Here is an 11,727-nt window from a genome sequence, read left to right on the forward strand (position 1 = left end):
TAGTGTACACATGTTTACAACCATTTATAAATAAATAAGGACAACAGTTACTTAAGCATACAAGCATTGCATCAAGAAAAAAAATATTACTTTTTTTTTCAATCGTATCGACTAAATACAAACTGCATTATTGTCATACCTTTTTCCAGTTCAAAGTCCAGTCAATACAATTTAAAACGAATTCTTCGACAAATATTTTAACGTTTAACATTTATCGACATACCAGTCGCCCTTTACAATACTTTCATGCCGAACCTTTGTAGCGTTGACCTTTCGAGTGAATCTCAAAATCCTTCAATTAATTAATGATCCAAAAAGTACCGTCGCAACTTACGTAGGTACTATCTCTTTAATTCGGAACGTCATGTCATTAGTGCCGTATTTAATGAGATATTTTTAACGACTCATTTAATCAGATCCGAAATACCAGGTAATCCGATCCGATCCGATTAAAAACAGGATTTTCTGCGTCAGTTTTTTTTGAGCGAATAAAATCATCCGTTGACTTCTCCCGCCTTGGACGAGGCGAGAGGGAGTGTCAGACTCTTGCTGACTAAAAACCACATCGTTCCTACTCCTGCTTTTCGAGCCGGAGCCCCGGTGGCCCGATAATCAGTAAGAAGGAGGTATTGAGTTTAATTTAAAATACCTATGTAACAATACACACCTATTTTTGTACCTGTTACTTGAATAGTATTTATAGTTCATCAATTTTCCAGTCACACTTACAACATTTTAACAGTTTAGGAAGCATTTTTATACATACTTTTTTTTTTCGTATAGTCAAAAAAAATGACTAAGATGGATTCAACTTTAGGTACAGATGCTCCTAAAATTCAGGTCTTCAAATCAGGCATTCAAAACGCTATCTCTTAAGTTCCCAAGGGCAATTTTCCAATACAAGAAACAATATATCAGGACGGTGCGTTACCTACGCGTATTTCGAAGGTTTTCGTCAGAAAAATCGGCAACGTAATTCATTCTTAGCCCAATGGGATCGCGGCCATTTCTCTCTGCCAATCACACCTTCGCCAGAATTTATAGAAAGTAGCTAAGGTCACGCAGTATTTCTTTTCTGTATTCCAATGTTGTGTGATAGTTTTTAGTGGCGTGACAAACGAGGGTAGCCAACTTTGTGCTCTTGTATTTATTGTCTACGTGTTTTAGTGTTTGTGTCGTTAGGTACGCTAGTACCTAGACCTAAGCTAGTGGTATATGGATCTTTTGTTCGTTTGTTTTGTTAATTTTGAAATTTTAGAGCGTAAGAACCCATATGAAATTCAATCCACGATGTAGTTGTCTAGTTTTTATTAAAATCCGTTATTACATTGTAGATACATCAATATAAATTTGGAATAAAACGTAAAACATTAATATATTTAAAACGTAATGAAATGTAAAACATTACAATAATTAAAACCAAAATTATATAATCAAACCACAATACGTAAAAATAAAACAAAATTAAAATAGATGTTATGTACATCTGTCTCTAGGGCTGTGTCCAAACATTTACAAAGCAACATATTAGCTTATAAACTTCTCACTTAGCTAATGACTATAGTGGACCATTACTTAAAGGAATAACAGCATATTAACCTACACCATTCCCTCAAATATCTTTATTAGAATTTAAACCTTATATCTAAAAGATAAAGATGAAAATCTATTAAAGGAGTTTATCAAATTGGATAGGTTGACCAGCTGTTTATTCTAGAATGGTATGATTTAAATTCCTGAACATGTGTTGCGGTTACCAAAAGGGTAGGCACATCTCTATGAGGTGTTAAATTAGTTTAACTAAAAGCTAAAGTCTAATAAATGTCCTGACCTGGTTAATGAGATTAAACGCTTTTGAACGGGAAATTGTAAACTAAGTTAAAATTTAATTTTACGATACAACAATTCGATTCTAAATGAATGTTAAATGAATGGTTTAAAGCAGGGTTTCCCAAACTATGGGTCGCGACCCATTGGTGGGTTGCAAGCGAATTTTTAGTGGGCCTTGTCTGTAGAAAGACACACTAACCAACCGTTCTGTATTTTATTTTTCATAATTTTATTATTACTTTCGTGAGACATACTAAATTAATTATTATGTTATACTAGAGGCTCATATTCATATTTATTTTTCGCATTGGTAACGGATTAATTCCCTGAAGGTGGGTCCTGAGTTTAGGAACTTAATTTAAATAGGTTGTAGTCCAGACAATTTTGGGAACCACTGGTTTAGAATACTTTTTTATTCTCATTTACTGTATAAAGGACCTAGGTCCCTCGAATCCTTTATACATTAAAGTACTAAATCAAATTGATAAATTTTATTAGATACCCTTTTCGACACATGCTGATCACCCAAAAATTTTTTTTAATCAAACGTTTTAGAATTGGAGCCGACAACATTTTTAATTTAGACAACGCCTATTGGCGTTTATACGAGAATTTATTCAAACCACAGGATCCAATATGGCACTGTTAAATCAAAGTCGTAACGAATACGAAGCGAGTTTTGGGAACACAAACATTTTCTAATTTGAGTAATTGGGCCCATACAATTTGCCGTCAAACACTTGAGTTCTAGAGACTGACAGAGACTTCACAATAGGATCTCTTTGTATTTATAAGGCTATATTTCCTGTAACCTTCCGACCTTTTGTTGTTAAGCAGATTTTGTCTAAACAACAAACAACCTCTGTCTTTTGCCTGTTTAGGACTGATAAATAAACTAGGAAACCGTTTTGTTTAGGCACTTCTTGCTTTGTCTTACCGAAGCGTTTAATTGAATAAAGAGGCTTGAATTGATTAGAATTTGCTTTACTGTTAACCATATTTTGAGAGCTGAAGATGGAGCTCAGGGGTACACCTTAGCTCGTGTACACTATTGGAAAGGTCTAAATCCATTAGTAGAATAGGAAGCTGATCCCCTTCCCCTAAAAGGCCGGTAGTCGGCTTTGATGTTGCTATGTCATGGGTAGCGCCAATTACTTATCATCAGGTGAACCACCTGATCGTTTAATCATTAGAACTTAAAACAGGATATTTACCATGTTTATTAGTTTTTGTGAGTTTCCGATATTTCGGCACTGTTCCAAGCGCCATGATCACATATGAACTTCCAATAATAATATTACTAGTGACCATGTCAGTTAAAAAACTTATATCACCTGATCGTTTGCTTCCATATCTCAAAAATATGCCAATCTCAAAAAAAACATACTCATAAAACTATGTCTATCTTCTTCTCTAATACTAATACAATATCAATCCTAACATAATCCAAGGTCATTATATACTAACATATTTCTCAGCAATTATGTGCACGAGCTCCTGAACAAAATACAGTGTAATCAGTGCCCCATTGACATTGATGTGTGGTTGTCGTTCTGTCAAGGGCAATGCCATTGTGTAAGTGGTGGTCGCACGCGATCTCCCATTACTTATGTATAGGATATTGAATATGATTTATGTACTAGGAATTCTGAGTTCCGATGATTTGTTGAAGAATAGACTGTTTACTTGCTATATTTTCCTTTAATTTCGTTTTTATTTCTTGATTTTGTTTAAAAGATTATATATACAAGGCAAATACCAATGGAGCCGTCGGTAGAGGGCGCGCTACACAGACATTTATCGACCAGATTGGCGATGTATTAAAGAAGGGCCAAATTAAAAGTACCCTAAAACGTGCATGCTTGAAAAGACTAATGACTGTTGATGAAGCGAAAGAGTATGTAAGATTCGTAGCAATTGGCGCTCCTTTGTCTCTGCCACTCTATGTTTAAAGAATTATGTAGTGAACTGTTGAATTAATAGAAACGTGTAAGCGCACATGTTTAGTATTTAAAAGACAGATGAGATAATCGATACCGCAATTTTGTTTTCAATTTTAGAGATAAAAAATCCGATCCAGGCACAGACACTTAAAACAGACAAAAATAGCAAAGTAAAATTAGTTAATTTAATGAGAAAATAGACGAAGGACTATGAAAACACAAAGTATTTATTTAATTTATATCATTGTATTTTCTACTTATTACAAAGAGAACTGAATCTATTTAATTAACTATTGTAATAATTATCTACGAAGCGTTTTGTAGACATAACAATAAGATTTCTAAAACATCACGTTACTGGTACTAAAATTAGTTTTTGCGTCAGTCCTGTTTCTGTTACGTCAATTGTAGAGAAAAAATGTACGTATTTTCTTAAAACGACAAATTAATCTAATTTCAAATCTGAACTTTTTTGGTTGGTTGAGAGGAATCGCTTCTCGAAAGTTTCGCAGAAATCCTAAATCCCCTTTACATGGTTAGATATTAATGTTTAATTACTATTCTGAAATGTTGTCTTTTTAAAATTAATTAATCAAACTAGATAGTCACGATGATAGAAAGTCTTAAACATCACATCAAAACCTTACTTCACCCAAGACATTTTCTCACTTCGAACAAGTTTTACACTTATTTTAATTAAATGGAATAAAAAAAAACAGAAAATAGTGGTCTATCGGAATAGTCGTGGCCTTTTACGAATATTGAAACTTGGGGCCCGGCACGTGACGACGGACCGCAACGCGGGCTTTTAGCAATATTAGACTCCATGTTTGTTCGTGAGAAAGAAATCAGCGGCCATTTTTATATTCACTTTTGTTTATGGAACGCCAATCAGTGATGATACGTCATTTAAAATAGGAAAATAGAAGATTTTGTTTTTGGAATTTTGTTTTAATTTCTGTGTTGATTGAATGGTTCTAAGTGGGACTGCAATGCAAACGGTCTCAGATTCTATTGGTCAGACAGTTTGCATTTATGCCGATACCTCGGAGGAGTTAAAAGCATTAACTGTTGATTTAGTCCGGAGCGATACCACGGCCTCACAGAAAACCGACGTGACATATCCCCAATTCCCCAACCAACCCTTAAATTCCTAACCTTCGAAAAGGCCAGCAAGGTCCTTGTAACGCCTCTGGTGTTTCAGGTGTCCATGGGCAGTGGCGATTGTTTACCATCAGGTAATCCGTCTGCTCGTTTACCGGCTTATAACATCAAAAAATCATACGTCATAAGTTACATTAAGTCTTATAATCCCTAAAAGGATAAGGCAATGTACTAAATAAATCCAAGTCCTAATGAATACCGATTTAAATGAACTCTTTTTCCAAGTTACCCACCATTAAACCAAAAACTTTGCCTCGTTAAATTGGAGTAATTATAAAGTTAGTTTACTACTGCAAGATACTCGTAGCATATTAGATCATATTTAATAAGGTCCCCGAACTCGTAATTTATTTGCGGTTAAAAGTTTTAAACTAAGTTTTGGTGAAATCTTTGAAAATTCTCGTTAATTAGACTTTAAGTTGGAAATTATTATTCTTATATAAGTTTGTCTTTCTAAATTAAACTAATAGTGTCATTAAAATACATATTGGACTGAAAATTTTGCATTTAAATGCAAATGAATGTATGTGATAGCTTCTATAACCCAGATGACGTAGGCTTTATTTAGCCCCAGAATTTATTATACTAACGTAATTGCTTTATTGGATTTATTCTGAGTATATTCGAGTTTGCTTTCATAGAGTGCCTTTTACAACTTCACATTTTCTCAAAAACTAGGTACGTAGGTACAAATTCTCGTGGAAACCCAATCAGTAAGATCGCGAACGCGCCGCACCGCGCCGTGCCTCACCGCATCCCACGGGTTGTTTGTGGACTAAACGGTTTTCCTGTACCTACCATTTACGAATAAAACAATATTCTAGTAAACAAAATTCTTACCCATTTAAAATTCTTCCACAAATCACCCATCAATTCCCAACTAAAACAATGGAATCCAACAGGTCTTCAGCATTCCACCGTCGCGTGGCGTCGCAGACGTTATGTCATCAAAACTTTAATTCAACATTTGCAATATCAACTTTGAGACCGGCGAGAGATCAGATAGCTAATAGGCAAAGTTTTGAAGGGTCAAGGAATACCTTCAGTCTTCAAACCCAACCCTATACCTTCGTAATCAGTCCAAAAGTTTGTTTACACCCCTACTGACTCCAGAGTATCAATTAGACTGCTTATCCCTTAATATTTATCGCCCAATTCAGGTGTTTCGGTGCAAATTTAATTGAATTTATTTGTTACTGATCTTTGTTCCTTGTTACGGGTTTCGTTTAATTAATTTTGGCGATTAATTTTGTTATATTTGTTAAATTGTTAAAAGATATTGTGTTTATTGTCATTAATTTGTTTTGCATTGGATCTGTATCCGATTATTACTTGTACTATAGGTACCAAAACAGTACCTTTCTTGATGACATTAGAATAAAAAATGCCAAAAGTATAACTTAGTAATAGGTTTAGTTCAGAAATGTTTTTTTTTTTTCTTATTTCCATAAGTCAATTCTCAAAACTATCACAGAGTACACTTCTACTAAAACACAGAACAATAATCTATTCTCAACCATTTGAAACATAAACAGTTCAACACCCATTCACAATGAACTCTCAAAACGAGATTTTCTCCAAACATCCCCTAGGTAACACGGCACTGCGGACAACCTAGCAGCGTTTACCGGGGCTCCGGCTCGAAAGGCAGGAGAAGGAACGGGGTGGTTTTTAGTCAGTAAGAGTCTGACACTCCCTCTCGCCTCGCCCAAGGCGAGAAAAGTCATTGGATGATTTTCCCCCTAAAAAAAAAAAAAAAAAAAAAAAAAGGTAACACGGCAACACATCGAGCTATACAGAACCAGTTTATCATGGTCTCGCTTTGTACGATCTTTAAGCACTTTCAACGGTCAGTTTATACTGGTTTTGCATAGCTTATAAAATTCATTCAGTATAACGTTCATTCGTTTACACAGTTCTATTCATCCATCACCGTCGTGTATTCCCCAATTTCCTTTTATCCCATTTACAAACGTTTACATTAGTCGCATTTCCTTAATCATTTCTGCTCATGCTCTTTACTGGAGTGGCGTGAAGATGAATGGGGTTTCTCATTCGTCGCATGTAGGTAGATACTGGTTAAGACAAACACATTTAACTAATCACATCTTGAGGCAGAGTAGATGTTTGTCACCATCTTTACTCTAGGCGGTATTGTACAGCTATCTAATGAACTACTTTGATAAAAACCAGGTGGCAGCGCTCTCTAATTGCTGCGGACTGCCTAGCGTGTTACCAGAGCTCCGGTTTGAAAAGCAGGAGTAGGAACGGGGTGGTTTTTAATCAGTAAGAGTATGACACTCCCCCACGCCTCGCTCAAGGCGGAAGAAATCATTGGACGATTTTCCTCCTTAAATAAGAGCATCAATAGCCGATAAAGAGATCTCAATCCGCGATTATGGCAAACTCTTAAGTAGCGGAGACCAGAGTCCAGCCGTAGACTATCAAAAGCCGTTGATTTAATTGTTAAATATAAAATAATTATTTTTCGTTCCCCTAAAATTAAAAAGGACTCGCACGATATCCACAACTAGCGAACATCTTGATCAACCCTTTCAAGTAATAAGCCAAAAGCAAGCTTCAACCCTTCAACGTCTACCAAGTTTTAAAGTAGGCCAAGATAACATTAAGTACAAAGTCTTATCCCTTTATGCATATTGAGCCGGTAATAGGGGTAATAGCATCTCCTCATATCAGGGCGCCTGAATGGGAGAGTCCATTTTCTTCTATAATGGAACATGTAGCTAAGCTGATACATTTCCATAAGCGAAATGGGGTTGACTCAGTAGATATTGAAAATTTTAAGTAGTATTCTATTTTTGCAAAGAAGTTAGTCATGTTTTAATGTACTACCGAGCAAGTAAGCGCATTTTTTTGAAAATAAAAATTACATCACTTTGTCCAGCATACATATCACATTCATGATATGGAAATAAACATTTCCATGATTAGTTGACCTGGCAAACTTTGTACCACCTCATACATTATTTTCTCACCTTTTAAACTTTCCTTGAACTTCTACAATTCAAGAATTATTAACACTACTACTACTTTTTTTATTGAATGACTCGTTTTGTTCCTCGTGTCAGCGTATTAAGAAACGCAGATGGTCGCGATAACAACAGGAAATAGGCCTTGGGATTTTTTAATTCTTTTTATTCCCTAATTTTTATCCGCTACTTTATCAGAATAATAGTTAAGTATCGAAGGGTCCTATTTTCATTGCATAAATTGTGATTATTTTACATTTCTTGTACATTGATGAAATTTGGGTGGGGCAGGATCTGGCATTGTCATTTGCCAAATCGGTCCAGCCGTTCTCGAATTTTAGCGAGACTAAAGAACAGCAATCGATTTTTATATATTTAGATTTAAAATATTGTCATTCACTAAAGTTAACTTTCATTTGCACCATATATGTACAAAAAATTGGTGGTCATACACAAAACACATACTTCTAAATTGCCAAACATCCAATTGCCCAGTCACTACGCTACCGTGTACAAACTTAAACTAAAAGTAAACTTAATAACACCATATATCAACATGTTCCAAAGCAATTACATGTTTCTAATTCAAAGAAATAAATTAAAACGAATAAATTACTAAAGTTTGTCAATTTAGTTCGAGGTGCTAATAAGTATATAGCAATTAATCTTTTGCAGTAGAAATACGAGTTAAATTCTAAGCTCATTCAAGGTGAAACTCAATACGATACGGTTGACCAAAGTTCAAAGTACGAGAGAGCTATAAAAATATATTCAATGTTCTTTTAAGGTGTTATAGTATTTTGTTTTGTTTGTTTAGGTTGTTTATTATAATGACATTAACAACACAATATTTGTCTTTTTATAATAACTATCGTGAGACATAATAAATTAACTAAAAATCACGGTTTACACACGTATTATTAATGGAGAAAAGCTCTACTAGTTTCGAGTCACAGAGGGACTCTTCATCATGAGCAACGTATGCATGCCTACAATATTTGTCACTATCTATTAAAATTTCTATAGATTAATAAATTATGTACAATTGACAAATTTCAATGATGACCCACTATAAACATTTTTTGTTTACAGAACCCCTAGTACTAGGGGTATGGACATCCGGAGCTGCGGACTACCTAGCGGGTTTACCGGGGCTCCGGTCCGAAAAGCAAGAGTAGGAACAGGTGTTTTTTTAGTCAGTAAGAGTCTGACACTCCCTCTCGCCTCGCCCAAGGCAAGAGAATTCAATTGATAATAATTTTCCCCTCTCAAAAAAAAAAAAAAAAAAATGGGTACAGACATAGACGTTCAATTACATTCACGTAGGAATACGTTTCACAGCTTGAACAACAAGACAATCAGTATGTAGAACAGTAGTTCCTAAAGAAAATTGGAATAATATCTCAATACATATACAATTATTTACGTACAGACTTTCTCTCTTACCGACTTTGTTCACTTGTACAGGTATTCTAGAAACAATTTGCGCCCACAAATTGAATCGAATAATTCATTCTAGGTGCCTTTATCATATCGAATACCCTTAATATTGAATTTATGCTTCGTTACTTAGAATTTTGATAATATTATTATTCATTTAGTATCTTATTGGTATTCGTATTCAAATTTCTTCCGAAATGTATTGCTATATTTTCGAAATTATTTGGATTTCTTAATTTAATATTGAATTTGTTTAGAGTGGCCTCGTAGCCTAAATTGGAGAAATAAATATTGAGTAAAATGGATAGATAAATAGATTACATAGATGAGATAAAAATAAATAGATGACTATTTATTTACAAACAATATTTTCGCTAAATTTATAGAATAGAGGGGTATGAAAATGAAAAATCCATTTAGTCTGTCAGTTAAGTAATGTAAAAATATTAGATATCTTTTTATTTCGTTGTATAAGATAACAATACTTAAATAAAACTAATCAAAGTTTAGGAGCGGGACTAAATACGTCATTTTTACGTATAAAACGTACCTAGAAGTGACGTCACGTGATATTTCAAATCGATATATCTCCAAAAGTATATGTTTCCGAAATAAAATAATAAATAATCGTCTAATATTTTAAAATAATCTACAAGACAGACATTAAAATAAAAATTAGTCATGTAGGTACACTATTTCATAGATACCAGCTATATTAAATTACCAAACAAACTCCTACAGCCAGTATCAAAATATTTACAGCAAAAATAGTTGTAAAATAAAACTTCGAACTGCCACTAAACTACGAACATCGTACTAGTTCAAATGGAAAAATATGTAAAAAGTTTATCAAACAAAAATATAAGCCAGCAACACAAATGAAAATATTTTACAATTCTGACATTATGTATGTATGTAGGAAAGTTTTTATTTGCACAGATTTTCGGTACTTTATATTTTATTCAGCAACTGAAAATGTTACTGAAGCTTTATCTTTTTTGGGCTAAATTCTGGAATATTTGAACAAAGCTTATTTTTATCTTACAACATTTGTATTTTATTATCGAGAGAATAAGTTTAGTAATCATAAACAAAACTTGACTCCACGGTTGGCACTGTGGTTGTTCGATTCTCGGAGCAACTCTTTGTATGTTCCACAAATTGTTGTTTCGGGTCTTGGTGTCATGTGCATGTAAAATGTTTGTAAACGCACCCACAACACAGGACAAAATCATAGTGTGGGGCAAATCCAACGTTTATTATAAAAGAAAAACTCTTCTACGTTTTAGGCTCAGCTGTTCCGAGTCGTAAAAAATCCTTGAAACTGATAACTAGCAAAAACATCGTACATATACTTAAGGACACATTCAGGACCTGTTCCATCACAAGTACCAGACCAACCTCCACATTTCTATAGAAAAAACCTAATGAGCAACATAATTACAAAATACAGCCCCATCAATATGAATGATGGACTACAATCACTGATTCATTGACACGGTTATGGTAATGACGTCATCCCCAATAAGCCAATCTACATGACAATGTGGAATTAACATTTACAGCCAGGGTACAATCAGCTTTGTTTGTTGTTACTATAAGCATCCATCATGGCGGATGACAATGCATCTTACTGTGTGTTTGTGGATACTGTGGGAACTAATAAATTACATAGGTATTATAGTAGGTGATTAAAAGTGGGCTATTGTGGTGGATTGGTCATATATTATAAGGTGTTCTTAAATTATCTGGCATGGCTTTAATGGGAGGTAGTGTTGTGTTTGAAGATTATAATAGTAAATATGACTTATTGATTATGAGTAACTAGCAAACCCGGCGAACTCCGTTGCGCCACCAATGATATTCCCGGATTTCCTGCTTTTCTCGTGAAAATTTCCGTGTATTTTCTGTATTATAAACTTCACGGAACCCGAGACCTTTCCAACGAATGCAAAACCGTGGAAATCGGTTCGTGCGTTCTGGAGTTATAGCGTCAGGAAGGAAAACCCGACTTATTTTTTATTATAGATATATATTTTTTTCATACAATAAATCTACGTGTGAGTTTCTTATGAAAGCTTTCTCTTTCACTGGTTATGTCGCCAACTAACATAAGTAACTAACATAAAATGAATATCATTGGTGAGTTCATTCACTCGAGTACTCAATGTCCCTCTTGTTTAAAAGTCCGATATAACCTGCTCAAACTCAACTTAAGACAAAAGGTATCCATAAAATTTTCCCTCAAAAAAAAAAAATATCCATTAAATTTTCCATACTATAAACAAAATGAGTATAGGTAGGTAGGTATACACGCTAACATGTAATCAAACATTTAACCATAAGATAACGGGTGTCAT

Source organism: Spodoptera frugiperda, chromosome 27 (assembly GCF_023101765.2).
Source record: "Spodoptera frugiperda isolate SF20-4 chromosome 27, AGI-APGP_CSIRO_Sfru_2.0, whole genome shotgun sequence".
NCBI lineage: Eukaryota > Metazoa > Arthropoda > Insecta > Lepidoptera > Noctuidae > Spodoptera > Spodoptera frugiperda.